This window comes from Prosopis cineraria, unplaced genomic scaffold (assembly GCF_029017545.1).
Source record: "Prosopis cineraria cultivar Desert tree isolate PC_DT_omini unplaced genomic scaffold, ASM2901754v1 PC7, whole genome shotgun sequence".
NCBI classification, from domain to species: domain Eukaryota; kingdom Viridiplantae; phylum Streptophyta; class Magnoliopsida; order Fabales; family Fabaceae; genus Prosopis; species Prosopis cineraria.
In genome coordinates, this window is record NW_026555338.1 from 1034259 (window position 1) to 1049411 (window position 15153).

At 31.4% G+C, this 15153-nt stretch overlaps 1 long non-coding RNA gene across 6 annotated transcripts; it reads left to right on the forward strand.

The window, feature by feature from the left end:
* The first annotated feature begins 3586 nt into the window (after positions 1-3586).
* LOC129315583 (uncharacterized) lies at positions 3587-14175 on the forward strand. Of its 6 annotated transcripts, none has more exons than XR_008594540.1 (4): positions 3587-6089; positions 13465-13720; positions 13803-13899; positions 14002-14175. It is a non-coding gene; the product is annotated as an uncharacterized LOC129315583 (long non-coding RNA). The 6 variants fall into 6 exon arrangements; XR_008594541.1 differs by having other exon boundaries at positions 13839-13899; XR_008594539.1 differs by having other exon boundaries at positions 13465-13899.
* Positions 14176-15153: the final 978 nt, after the last annotated feature.

The window sequence follows — 15153 nt, forward strand, 5'->3', positions numbered from 1 at the left end:
GCAAATTTCAATCGTTCATCTGATTTGTATTTTTTATTAACGGATTCATCACCCGAAGTTATCTCTTACAATGACATAATCAAATGTTTTGCTCAACAAAAAAAAAAAAAAAAGACAAAATCAAATGAACTTCGTCATCTTGATCCAAACCTAAATACTCTAAGATTCCTACCATTTTTTATTTTACTGAAGATTCAATGAAATTCATCATAATGCATTTATGTTGAATGCTCGCAATCATTTTGAATTTTAACTCTAAAAAATAATAAAATAAATTATATCTAAATGGTAAATAAATCTTATGGTAAATAAATCTTATAGTAAAAATATATACCTTTTCAAATCCTTGCCGAAACAATGAAAGCCCGAAAACTAGTGATATTTTTAATAACCGAACGATTGAAATAAAAAACTTTTTTTTGTTCACAACGATTGAAATATTAATCAATTTAGATATCATAAACTGGGGCGCATATATATATATAAGAGTAATTATCATATTATTGACTGTTAGTTGACTAAAAAATGATATCAAAAAATCCAAAATAGGACCAACAAAATTTTCTTTCTTTTTTATAATTTTTTGGATCATTATCTGTAATTTTTGGATATTTTAATGTATTTTTTGTTATTTTCTGTAATTAATTTTGAGGTTCTTTTCTATCATTTCTTGATCAACTAATAATTAAACTTAACTAAGTTGCACTGTTTTCAAACCTTAAAGGGAACATTGCACCAAAAAGTAAATTTAAGGTTCTAGATATTCTTGAACAAATTTAAAAACTAATTTGCTCTTTTACCCTTAACTGCACCAGGACGAACATTAATGATAAAAATAAAAAAACAACCTCTTCTCTCAGTTTGTCATTTATGAATACAGGATTAGGCATTGAAGAAAAAAGAAATAAAAGATTAAATTAAAAGTATGTAAACAAATAAATTAAACGACTATAATAATAATTTTGTCAAAATAATTTTCATACTCTCTCCATCCGCAAGTAGGATTTTTTCGGCCAGATTAGACCATGTTGTATTAGACTTGTACAATGAGCCTAAGTCCCTCTCTATTCTCTTTTTGTACATGACTTCCTGTCATTGTTCTTTTACTCAAAAAACAAAAAAAAAAAAGTAAAAAAACGTCTCTTTAGAAGAAATTAAGCTTGCCAAGACGATGACTTTCTTTGGCGTGTTCTCAAAGTTTTGTCTTTTATTCAATCTTTTCAAATATTTTTTTTGTAATAATTTATGTAAATATCCTTTCAATCATCAATATGCTTGAGTCATATGATTTATTTCATCACAGTCCATTGAATTTTTTGTATTATTTATAAGTTTTGTCAATATAAGCATATGAAATTATTTTCTGTCAAAATATCATAAAGTTTTTTCTTAAAAAAAGTTGTACTTCATCTTCATAATGAAAAATAAATGGTTAAAATTGAAGTTTAATTTCAAAGGTTTTGGGCAATCTAAGTTCCAGCGAGAAGATCATAGTGACCAGTGACTATGCATCCAAATAATCTAAAACAACTTGAACCTATACTGTGTTTATGGGTTTTGCAGGTGCATTGTCTCAAAACAAAAACATTAGTTGCATGGAGAGGGAGAGGCAAACACTTTTGGAGCTGAAGAAGGTCTTCGTGGATGACTATGGCTTTTTATCTTCATGGAGTCAGCATGGAGACTATGGCTTCGTGAAAGTTCTTGCTCTAGGAAGAAACTTTCTAGAAGGAAACGTTCCATGGCAACTAGACAATCTTTCTAATTTGCAGGAACTTTATCTCTTTAACAACCATCTTGCAGGCATAGTTCCGCACCAATTTCATAATCTTTCAAGATTAGAGGTTATTTATCTTCATTCAAATGACAATCTTTAAATTAACATTCAATGGGTGTCTCATGTTTCTTCTTTAACTGAACTTATGTTAAGCACCATGCCAAATCTTCCAAAATAAAAAAATTAGCTTCAAATGCTTGGTCAGTTACCAAATCTCCAATTTCTATATCTCGCAAATTGTAATCTTTCAGATTATGATCTTCTTCAAATGCATCCTTCCCAGCTAAGTTTTTCTAATTCCCTTAAATATATTCAGCTACCTCATAACAAGCTTACATCATTCATATTACCTTGGTTGTTCCATTTCAACTCTAGTCTTCAAGAGCTCAATCTCAGGACAAACCTCTTAGAAGGTCCCATCCAGATGATCTTGGCAAGATAATGAAATCCTTGCAAACACTGTATCTTGAAAACAATCAATTAAATGGATCTTTATTGAAATCAATTGAAAATATATTAGAATTGATAGAATTTAGTGTTTTAGGGAATTTTTTGAAAGGTGAGATCAAAAACTTGGGGCCTTTTGCTAACCTCACCAAATTAAGAGGGAAAGATTTATCTAGAAACTCTTTTACTTTGATATTTAGCAATGTTTGGACTCCTCTTATTCCATTGGAATAATTTAGTTTGCAATCCTACACATTGGGTCCTTCTTTTCCCATATGGCTTCAAACAAAAAATGACCTTATCCATGTTAATGTTTCTAATATTGGGATCTCAGATATAGCAACAATGACTTCTTTTCTTTGCTCAACCAAGGAAAATTTGGTCTATTTAAACATGTCAAGCAATCACTTCAGAGGATAACCTCAAAATTATTGGAATCACTTAAAGTGATTAAGAATTATTGATTTCAGTGATAGTGAATTCTTTGGAAAAATTCTGACTTCTATGGATTCATTGCTTCTGGTCCGCAACTTGATTTTGTGCAACAATCACTTCATAGGCCAACTTCCATCCTTGAAGAATTGCACCAACTTGATAATGTTGGATGTGGGACGAAATAAATTATCTGGACCCATACCTCCATGGATGGGATCTAGCCTTTAATTTCTAAATTGCAAGTTCTTAGCTTGACAAAAAACTACTTCTATTGAAATTTGCCACTACATTTTTGTCATATGATGACCATCCAAGTTTTAGATCTTTCACTAAATAATTTATCTAGACAAATACGAAGATGTCTTCAGAATTTCATTGCAATGACACAAAAGCCTAGCATCATTGAGGCCATTGATGAATTCTTTGTCCTTCAAAATGGTCCTGCCTTATCATTGATTTTGTATGATTTTTTTTTTCTTGTCATAAAGTGGATGTCACTCAAGGACAACAAAAGACTCTTGAAGTTGATTGATCTCTCCAATAATGCACTGGTTGGGAATATTCCAAAAGAAATTGGTAGTATCTTTAGATTTATCAACAATTTAAGTGGTGAAATGTAATAATCAGGAAAAAAATAATAATAAATACTAATAATAAAATAAAATTAATTAATTAAATTATTAAAAGGTGTTTAAAGTTTATTTTTATTATTTTTAGAGCAAATATATCAAGGGGAAATTGAGGCTTAGTGGACTTTATGCAAACTACATTATTGATAGGTCCTAAATTTGAATTTTCATGAGGCCAAGAGTGGGATTTTACCTTTTAGCTTTAACTTAAGGCAAAATTATGAAAATGCCCTTTTGTTAAATTAAATAAATAAAGGGAGAAAGAGATAAGGAGGAGAGCACGTTTCTCTTCCATTTGGGGATCAGATTCAAGAACCATCATGAGAGAGAGAGAGAGAGTCAGAAATCAGCTGAACTGGGGCTCACCTCTACCGTCTCTATCTTCTTCTTCCCCCTTCGTCGTCTTCAACATCGCTGGTGTTGTGTGCGCTGCTGCCGTCCGCCCAGCTTGCAGCAACTTCTTTCTCCTTTGTTTCTCGTCATCGAGCTCTTGTCCTTTCTTCTCCATTATGTCTAATCGAAGGTGGTAAGCATGTTAAACGCTGTGTTGTTGTTGGAGATCTAATAATGTTGCTGCTGTTTTGGGGATCGTGGAAGCTACCGATCCCTTCTCCTCCTCATTTACGTGCCATCGTTCGAGTTCTTTTTCTGTTCAATATGCTGATTCTTCTTCCTTCTTGCTTTGTTCATCCACTTGATATCTTGCTTCTTTACTTTGTCACGTTGAGTGAGGTGAGATGCTTCAATTCTTCTCATGATTTTTGCTGTGGCTGTGACATTCCTTGCCCTGTTTTGCTGTGAGATATGTGGAGGGGTAGAATTTATTTAATTTATTAAATAATTTATTTATTTTTCTTTCTTTTAGTTAAGATCAATTTGAGGAAATGGAATTTAGTAAGCTGATTATTTATATATTTATGTTAAAGAAGTTTTGAGAAGATGAAATCAAAGAGGAAGAAGTTGGTTTGAGTTTAAGTGTGAAGGCACAAAAGGTGCTTGATAAAATGATTGTTAGGAGAAGTTTGCTTAATTTTGTATTTTTCTAAAAGTTCATTAATTCTTGTGAAAAGCATGTTTAGTTTAGGTGTTATTGATTCATAGACTTAACTTGTAGGTTGCAAATTAAAGGAATTTGACTATGAATTCATATGTAACTAGTTAAACTCCTGAGGATAGTATGGTTATTGATAAATTGTTGGATAAAGGTTGGAAGATTAGAAAATTTTAATTTCATGGTTGGAATAATGCACCTAAAGTGTTTGATGCAAAGATTTAGAGAAAATTTTATCTCAAGTAAATAGGTTGGTATGGCTAAAGTATTATAGAGGAAATTAATGACATGAATGATAATGCTTTGACATTGTTAATTGTAAATTTAATTGGGTTTTATCCTAGGAGTTTATGTAGGAAGTTATTGATATCTTATTTTAGCTTTAGATTATTGGGAGTAATAAAGTTAGAATTTTATAAAGTATATTATTGCTTTAAAAAGGCATACTTAGATGCTTGAAAAAAATGGTTGGGCCAAGAGAATTAAAAGTTACACATTTTATCAAATGGGTTGGAATGTTGCACATTATATGTTTAGTAAAAAGCCTAAGAAGAAACCTTTATGTGTAATTTTGTTACTGAAACTTAAAGTTTTATTACTAATTCTGGTTGAGTGAATTCTCATAAAGAGAGACTTGTTGGTTCAAAAGTAAAGTTCATTAAGATCTTATTATTTATTATAGGGTGGTTGTGTGAAGGGTAGCTCGATTGAAGTTGTAAGAAGTGAGTTTTGAACTTTGAAAGCACTACAGTAAGTAGATAGTATCCCAACTGATTTTGCAATAAAGATTTCCTTTACTACAATAGTACATTTTTATGCAAAATGGTTTTAGTAACAACGATATGGTTATTGAATAGTTTGTTTATTAAACTTCTTTATTTTGTGAAATTACATCTATCAATTTTGAAATTTTAATTAATTAATAAATATAAGTTTGGATTTTGATTATGAGATTTCATTCTATTGAACATTAGGTTAATATAGAGAATGATTCATGCGAGTTTGACTTTGAAAATAAAAATTTTATTATGAAAGTAATGATTTTCTCTCATGTTTGAAAATAGATTTGAAGGGGACTTTATACAGAACACTAGTTGCTAGGGGCAGTTCCATTAGCCCTTGGTGCGCCATGGTTTACCTAACTAGCTGAGTACTTATAGGAGGTGCTAACCCCGTGCGATGGCCAACGCACATGGAACGGAGGGATGGTTATTCGTGAGCATCGTACTCACGTTTGTTTCATGGTTTCAAGTTACATTTGGTTAGCATTATCTTCATGGACTATGTGTCCACATTTGTCTTCATGGCACAAGCTGTGTTTGGTTATTTATCCTCGTGGACTGTGTGTCCACGTTTGTTAATTATTCTAATAAGCTTCTATAATTATGAATCTGATTATTTGGTAATTTTATATTCCATTGATTTTATTTAGAAATTTATTTACAAGTATTTATTTTATTTATGTGACTTCTTAAAATCAAGTGATATTAACATTTGCTATGATAGTTCAACGGTTTAAGATTTTATTCAAAAATTTTGCAGAGCCATTTTATTCTAAAATTTATACATTTTTTTATGGAAATTGTCGTCTCTTTAACTTAGATGATTATTTCAAACATTTCTTTTTATTCATGTTAAATTATTTATTGTTGGGACATTATTTACTGAAAAATTATTTTTGTCTCAGATAGCATAATTGACACTGTACATCTTGCTTACCAATGATGGTTGTTTGCAAAGCATAATGGAGGTTGGTTCTGTAAATATGTTTTATTGATGCAAATATGAAATTTATGTATTATGTCATGAGATATATGATTAGATGCTTCACATAACTTATAATTAGAGTCCTTAGTTTATTATACATTTTGTTTCCTGGTTAGAAGGAGTTAAGCTCCTGATTGATATATTGTTTAAGGAAAATTTTTTGTGATACAGAATTTGAGAGATCCTATTTATAAAGGAGGTTCTGTTAAAATTTTTACAAAATGTTGAAATAATTATTATAATGATTAGTATCAATGGTATTAAAAGGTCAGTGAAAAGTTGAGTACATTTTAGTTAAATGAAATAAATCTTGAATTTGTGGCTTACAGGATGTGTGATGTTGTTCACATCCTCTGCCGGTCACCCCCTATTTTTAGGGCATGACATGAAATCTCTTGGGAGGTTGGAAAGTTGCATGCCCTCAATTTTCTTGATCTATAAAGAAACCATTTGTCTTGAAGAATCCCTTCAAGTCTTTTAGAAATAAATGGGCTTGCTATCTTGAAGTTATCCAATAATAATTTGATTGGAAAAACTCCATTAGGAACACAACTCCATAGTTTTGATGCCTCTATGTTTGAAGGAAATAATCTTTGTGGCAGTCCACTTAAAAAAGTTTGTCTTGGTGAAAGAGAATTAGAAGGCCCTACAACTATTAAGAAACCAAAAGAAGAGGAAGATGATTCCATTTTGAGCCAAGGATTTTACATGAGCATGGGTTTAGGATTTGCCACTGGATTTTGGGCCATCTTTAGCCCCTTGCTTCTGTACTATACTTGGAGGCATACCTTTTCAACTTCCTCTATACTCTATATGACAAGATTGTTATTTTCACAATTATCAATGTAACAAGATGCTGCAGGTTATATAAAGCATGAATAGTAATCTCCTCCCTTTCACTCTTTTTATTCTTTTCTTTCCATTTTTCCTAATCAGTTTAATCATAAAAAATAAGATCAATTAAATTAAGCAAATCAATTTTATATTTTATTTAGGATGATGAGAGGAACCTACTTGTTGGAAGCTCAAATGTAGGCCTTGGTGGTGGGATGATCATCAAAGAGGTAGTTAGGTGTAGAAGCAAATATGTGCAATGGGATTGTGCTAGCTACCATATAATAAAGCATCCATACGTGGTCTTGTTAATTAAATTAGTTACTGCTGTGACTTTGATCTTTTTTTTTGGATGAAATTGATTTGGTCTTGTTTTACCTTGTTAGTTGTTATCTGTTATGATCATACTAGCTTTGGACTTGGGAAACACATCTCTTCATCTATACATGAGTTTTTTATATCTACGTAAAAGTTTAAGTGAGTTGGGTCCTGGGGACTTATCAAAACTAAGACATGCCTTCAGACTCAAAGAGCATTTACACATATAGTTATAGATCTTGTGCATTATGAGTCAAGGCATTTCCAACACTGCTACAGGATTGGCCATTTACAATGGTTATTTTGAACTTTTTTGTCAATTATAAAGGGGTAATGAAAAAGAGGGTAGTGGAAAGACCAGTCTCCACGTTGGTTAAATAACCTTTGTGGAAAGTGGCCTTTCCACGTCAGTTGTTAATGTTACATGACATGAAAAGTCCACTTTCTATAATGGTTACAAAAAATCAATGTTAAAAGTTTTTTAACATTGGTTTTCTATATAACCATTGTTAAAAGTTTGATTTTAAAAAAATTATTTGTTTTTCTTGACATCCATAATTTTAAACTTACAAATTTCATAGTTTATACAGTAATACAAATAGTAGAGCTAGTAATATGGGTTAATCCACAATCCGCGGGTTGGGCCATAGCAGATTATGGGTTATGCAGTGCAGGTTGGCATAACTTGCATCTTATGTGGGTTATATGGGCTACCCCGCTAACCCATAGTAGGTTTGTAGGCTAACCCACCAATAAAAGAATATTTTTTAATTTCTCTAAATTGGGCCGTTGATCACCTCAACATTAATACCAAGAAATTCTAGAAAACTTGGTCATGTAGTTGAAAAATCTCATCAACAGATTGAAAGGGAGGAAGTAAATATGGAATATTGATCAAGCTATGAGCATATTCTTTCACATTTAAACCATATGGACAATAGTTGGCTAAAAAGAAAAGCATAACAATAGTGAGTTTTGATAAAAAGAACATAGAAAACCCAAACCACAGTGAGTTTTCATGCCAAAATAGCATAAACTCTTAGAAGTAAAATATGTTATAAAATTTTTTCTAATTAATGATAATGTTAGAAGCTGCAATAACAATAATTTGAGTAGATTTCTCTATGGCTTCATCTATCATGAACAAAAATAAAACATAATTGATATGAAAATATAATTAACATTTAGAAATCTAGAAGGTAAATGAGAGAATATAAATATTATACTATCGAGTCATGGAAAACCAAGAATCCAATTATGAGTACAAATAAGGCTACTTCAATATTGTGAGAACTCTCAATCCAATGCTAAAAGCAAATTCACTAACCATTGTAGTAATTGAAATGCTAAGAATATCACATGCCATTCTTGAAAGATAAGGAAATCGAGTCAAGTTAGTCCTCCAATATTTCAACACATTTAATTTTTTTCAAGCTAGGATCAAGTGTTGATTCTTCCAAGTAATAATCTAGTTTAGACTTTTCTATGGATGCAATGTCTAGTTTCTTGCAAGTAAGATAATCATTAAGCATCACTGAAATTGTCAATCCAAATAACATTAAAAGAACATATTTAAATATAAAAATATTTAAAACTTGCAGCAAAAGCAACCATGTAATTATCTTCCTCTAATCCTACCAAATCAATGGTAGATTGATATGATGACAATAATGATGGTCCCAACACATTAGAACTCGATGTACCTTCTCCTCCAATACTACTGCTAGTAGTTGAAGATAATGGTGATCCCACATCTCTATAATCATTGAACAAATAATACAATTTTTTCTTAATATATTCAATTTTTTCATTACAATGTATGGGATAAAGTTTTGAGTAAGAATACTTCACTATATCAAACTTCATCCTTGGATCAAGAATAATCTCAATAGCAAGAATGACACAGTAATCACTCTAATATTTATCAAACTTGACAAGCATTCTAAAAGCCATATCTCCAATCACAAGATCAACATTATCTAAATTTGCTTTTAATAATGACTCAATATTTGAAATTTGCATGAAATATATGTTAGAAGTTGGATATGATGACCCAAAAATCAACTTTGTTATTATTGCAAATGGCTTCAAGGATTTGCACATCTCCTCTCCTCTAGACCACTCTTCACTTGTGAGGCAATATTTAAAACTAGTATCACATAAAGCTAAACAAACAAAGGCACAACGATATTTAAGTGCACTTTCAAGCATTGTATGTGTTGAATTCCATTTAATTGGGACATCTAACCTCAAGCCCATGGAAATGTCATCCCCTCCATCTTAAACATATTTTTGAAAATTCACCATCCTTGCGTTTGATGGCTTTACATATTTAAATATAAAAATTCCAAACATCCACTACAAAAGTTTTTCTCATTAATACGAGGCAATGAGTATTTACTTTATTTTTATTTTCTTATCTTAGATGGTGCCATTTTGTAAGGGGGATTTGAAATCAACTAACTACTTGGAATTACATTAATAGCAAATTTGATTTCCCTATCTCAGGGTAACCTAGGCAACTCATCTAGAAAGACATCAAAAAATTCTCTAACTATTGAAATATGTTCCAAACTAGAAATTGGTTACTAGACATCCTTTATTAAAGCTAAGTACTCTTGATAACCCTTCATCAAAAGTCATTGGGCCTTCATGGTTGAGATTAAACCTGTTGATCTTTCTATTTGGCTTACTTGCAAAATAAAAGAAGTTTCCCAAGGAATTTCAAATCTCACCACTTTCAAGTAGCAGTCAACAGTGATATGATAAGTAACTAACCAATCAATGCCTAAAATTACATCAAAATTAATCATATCTAATATTATCAAATCAACTAAGGTTTTTCTACCCTTAAGAGATATTTCATAAGATTTATATCCCTACTTAACAAGGAGAGGTTCTTCTCTTGGAGTAGTGACCATAAAAGAATTATCAAGTTTGATGGTTTCCTTACCTAATCTCTTAGAAAAGTACAACAAATATAGGAATGTGTTGAATCAGGATCAATCAATACATTCACGCTTTTAGAACATACAACAATAATACCTATAACCACATCATTTGAAACTCAAGCATCCTGTCAAGTCATAGCATAAATATGTGCTTGTCCTTGCCTTCAAGATTGTCCTCACTTTCCAGGAGCTTTTCCTAACATACCCTCATTAGTAGAAATAGAAGGGGACACCGACCAAAGTATCAAGTGGGGAGGAGGTCAAATAGATCCCCAGCTAGACACTGATTGAACAAGAGGACTATTTCTTCTCAAATAACCAACCTGTCCACATTCATAATAAGCACTAGATGCCTCATGACAAGATTTAGAATGAAAATTCTCACAAGTAGTACCAGGAGCCTTAACATAACTTGGATGATTCAAATATTGCTCAGATTGCAGTTTAGGATTCCTAAAACTATATCTAGAATTTGGGGAACCAACAAAGGGAGAGATATAAGATCTAGACATCTACTACTTCCCACAAGAATAAAACTATCCATGAAATTGATCATTTCCAGAAGAACCTTGGAATCTCACACCATCTCCCCTATTACATTTCTTAGAAACCACCTTGTTTTCTTGATGTTTTAACTCAATTATTAAAGCAGCATCTATAGCCTATGAATAGTTAGTGAAAAGCTTCATCATGACAAATACTAAATCATGTATCTCCAAGGCAAACCATGAACAAATCTGTAGATATTTTCTATCTCCAAAGGCACTATATGAGGAGAAAAAGAGGAATGTTCCATAAATTTTTGATCGTATTCTAATACGGGTCCAGTACATTTTAAATTTAAAAATTCTTCAATATTGGCATCTCTTTTACTTTATGGAAGATAAAGTTGAAGGAATACATCTTTGAATTCTTCCAAGGATAAAGATGGCACACTTTTATGCTTGACACCTGGAATAATTTTAACCCATTCTTCCGCTACTCCACTGAGTTGAAAAATATTAAACTCCATAAACTGTACATCTAAGCACCTCAAGGTTTGATAGCTCTTTTCAACGCCCTTAAGGAATGCCACTAGATTTTCTTTCTCATTGGTTCCAAAGAAGATAGGAGGATTTAGCTTAATAAAATCAATCAATTTTGATATGGCAACCTCTTCTTTAGTAGCACTAACAGCTTCTCTTTCAATGCCAAGTGCAAATGATAAAGCATGTTCATGAAATTGAGGGTTAAAAGGTTTGACCTCAGATACAAACTCCTGAGTATGCCTATGAGGTCGACCACCTTCATGAAAGTGATGCTCTATTTTATAATTGTGTAAATGGGCTGATTCAAAGAAAAAAGAAGAAATGAGAAAAATTACAAAAAAGAACACAAGAAAATTACAATAAAAGGCACAAAAAATTACAAGAAAGCACACAAAATTTTCTATAATTTAAAACTAAACTTCTACTTAGAAAATTTAGACTCTGGTTCCTTGCAAAAGTTTCTAGCATAATTTCCTATAAGCTATATAAAATTTATTTAAATAAAATATTCATTAGGAAAAATTTTTTGTTCAATTTAAAATTTAGGGTCATTATAAAAAGGATGTTGTGGGCATGGAGAATCCAATGGTGATTGAACGGGAAGACTTGAATCAACTTCTCTCAAAAAGTCAGCTTACCACAATGTCAATTGAGCTATTTATGATGTAATTATGTTTTATTTGAATATAATTAACTTATCAATTCCAATCAACTAACATAATTGTATTATCGTAGGTGTCTCTATCATTTGTGTTTTACATCGGATAAAGGTGATAATTTTAGATTTCTTTGCTCTCATCACATGACAGAAAAGGGAATTGATGCACATAATTATGTTTTATCGCAAGCGTACGGTTCGTAATTAGTAAGTGGCAAATCAAAGTCAGTCCTATGAGTTAATTAGCAATTAGGCAATAAAGTCCCATTTTCATTTAAGTTGAACAAAGCAAGATATGGATTTGATTTTTACAAAATAAGGATTGAAATTAGAAAAATGCATTCAAATTAAAATTCCAACAACCACAAATAATCAAGGCAACCTAGGATAGCTAATCCCTTTTTTAATTCATAGAGCATGTAATTACCCAAATAAATTCACTTAATATTAATTTGTTAATCTAGAGTATTAATAGGAATAATTATCTTTCGATTAATTACACCCCTCTCTTGAATTAATTTTCTATTTCTAACATAATTACCCAGGAGGCAAAATGACACAAATTTACTCTAATGTGATTATGAGTCCAATAGGTATATTCCTATCCTATTAGCAAATTTGAATAAATTCTAATCTCACATTACTCAATCTAATGATGTAATTCATATTTCCCTCTTTCAAGGTAAAAATAAACCCCCAAATTCACACTTAATGGTGATCAAGCATTAAGTAGACAAATAAACACAAGATTAAGTAAACAAAATTAATATTAAGCTCAAATAAATGGTTCAAACATGCTCTAATCCAAGAATCATTTCATAGCCACCTTAGATTAAGAGAAAATTAGCCACACATGGCTTTCATGATAGCAAAATCAGCAATATATACAGCAAAGTAAATAGAAGAAGGAGAAGAGTAGCTTAATTGAAGCAATTTTGAGCGAAACCCTTAATTTTTCACTAAACCTAAGCTTCTCCAATCCTTCTTCGGCTTTTTCCCTCTTCTTGGATGTTATGTAGCTGCTGGAGGTGAACAATGGTTGAAAATGAGGTGCCCAAGCCCTAAAAATTCACCGAGAGTCAAAACTGTGCGTTTTACTAAAATCGTGCTTCGCTGCAGCAAATCACGTTTTCACTACAACGAACATGACTTGTTCAAATTTTCTTTTTAAATTTAATTCCTTTGACTTGGGCTTCGAAATTCTCTTCTTTGAGCCCTTAAATTAGGCCTCCCTACATGCATAAAACCTAGAATAAATGATAGAATTGGTCCACTAACTTCTAACATATTTCCAAGCCTATTTTCACACACATTCATCCACTTAATCATATTTTTGCTAACGAAATTTAAATAAATGACTTCCAATTACATTAAAAACATCAATAAATTCAACAAAATATTGGAAGTCATCAGGAATACTCCAGAAATAAGATCTTGATACTTCCAGCAATGGATATGTGAAGTCAAAGAGAATGTTTTCATGGCTCTATATGTGCACTCGTAAGGACCAATTTATGATTTTTTTTTGTTAAATGTGAATTTCTTCTAATAACTCATCTTATTTTGTAGGGACCATTGGCCGTTGATTGTTCTTCATTAAAGAGTAATACTATCCTCTTCTTATGCTCCCTCCATTACAAACCAAACAATGACATAAAGAAAACGATAGACTCATAAGTGTACTTATACAAAAATTATCAATTTATATGGATATATTACTTACAAATCTCATGATATTGGTTTTATGGCAATGAAAACATATCAAACAATGGTATTGAAAAAGCACGCACATGAACTCAAGGGTCCTATATGGATCGAGCCAAAGGTAAGTGAAACTAATGCTTTATTAACATATTCAATTATCAAGATTTATTGCCAATCACTTATATATGTGTTTTTATACAAAGTTGTAGACAACCATAAAAGATTAGTTTGTGCAACAGATACGTGATGAGGAACATGCTCAACACCATCACATTAGGAATGACTGAATTTACAAATGAGGTAACTTTATTTTTGAAAAGCTAATGTCATTGTTATTTGAATTTGCTAGTCAAAGTTTTAATTGAAATTTTATACTTTTAACTTAGATGTTTGACATTGCAGATCTATTCTCTGAAGAAGAAATTGACGACATCCTCACGAGTTGGGCACAATATTTAGTAGAGGGCATATGAGGTTCAAATAGTATTTCAGGAAATTTTATAGACTATTCGAGTTTTATGTAATTTTTGTAAAATTTTGTATTGAAATTTGAATGATTTATATATACTGGAACTAGCTAGCTTATAATATATTATATAGGACATTTTAATTTGCAGAAATTGGGGAAATAAGTAAAAAAATTATTTTTTTTTGCAAAAAATTACTTTTAACAGCGGGTGTGACCACACCCGCTGTTAAAAACAAGACTTTTAACATCAAATGGTCACACCCGCTGTTAAAAACAAGACTTTTAACATCAAATGTGATAATACCTGCTGTTAAAAGTCTTGTTTTTAACAACCGGTGTGGTCACACCCGCTATTAAAAGTGCACCATTTCTTCCCAAATTTCAATCAATGGGAAACTTTCAACATCGGACTTGGAACTACTGTTGAAAGTTTATTTTTAACAATGGTTGTCCAACTGCTGTTAAAAGCCCAGACTATTAACATCCCTTGAAACAACATCAATTTTGTCATTGCTATTAAAAGTATTTTTTACCTGCTGTTAAAAGCCTTTTCTGTAATAGTGATGAAAAAAAAAGGAAGAGGGAAGGAGGAGAAAAAAGAGAGAAATCTCTAACCAATAAAAATAGAGGAAGAAGAAGGAAGAGGGAAGGAGGAGAAAAAGAGAGAGATCTCTAACCAATAAAAATGGAGGAAGAAGAAAGAAGAGGGAAAAAGGTAGAATGAGGGCTCTTAGCAGTAGACAGATGGACCCACGGTGATAGTGAAGGCTGGACATTCTAGATAGAGGTAATAGAGGGAGAAGGCATGACCTTTCAATGCTGAAGCAAATAAATGTAAAACTGAAATTGAAATTGAAACAAAGGTTACACATTTTTTTGCGTCAAATATGCAGAACAGGTTTTAAAAGATTAAATGAAACCACGTTGGTTTTCTAAAAAGGAACGTGGTTTCATATATTCATGTCAATTCCAAGGAACTGACATGAAAGGTGTAACATCCCAAAAATTTTAAGACTCGAATTTATTTTAAAAATAAAATAAAATATTTATAATTAAATTAAAATTAAGAATAATTTGATAGAGGT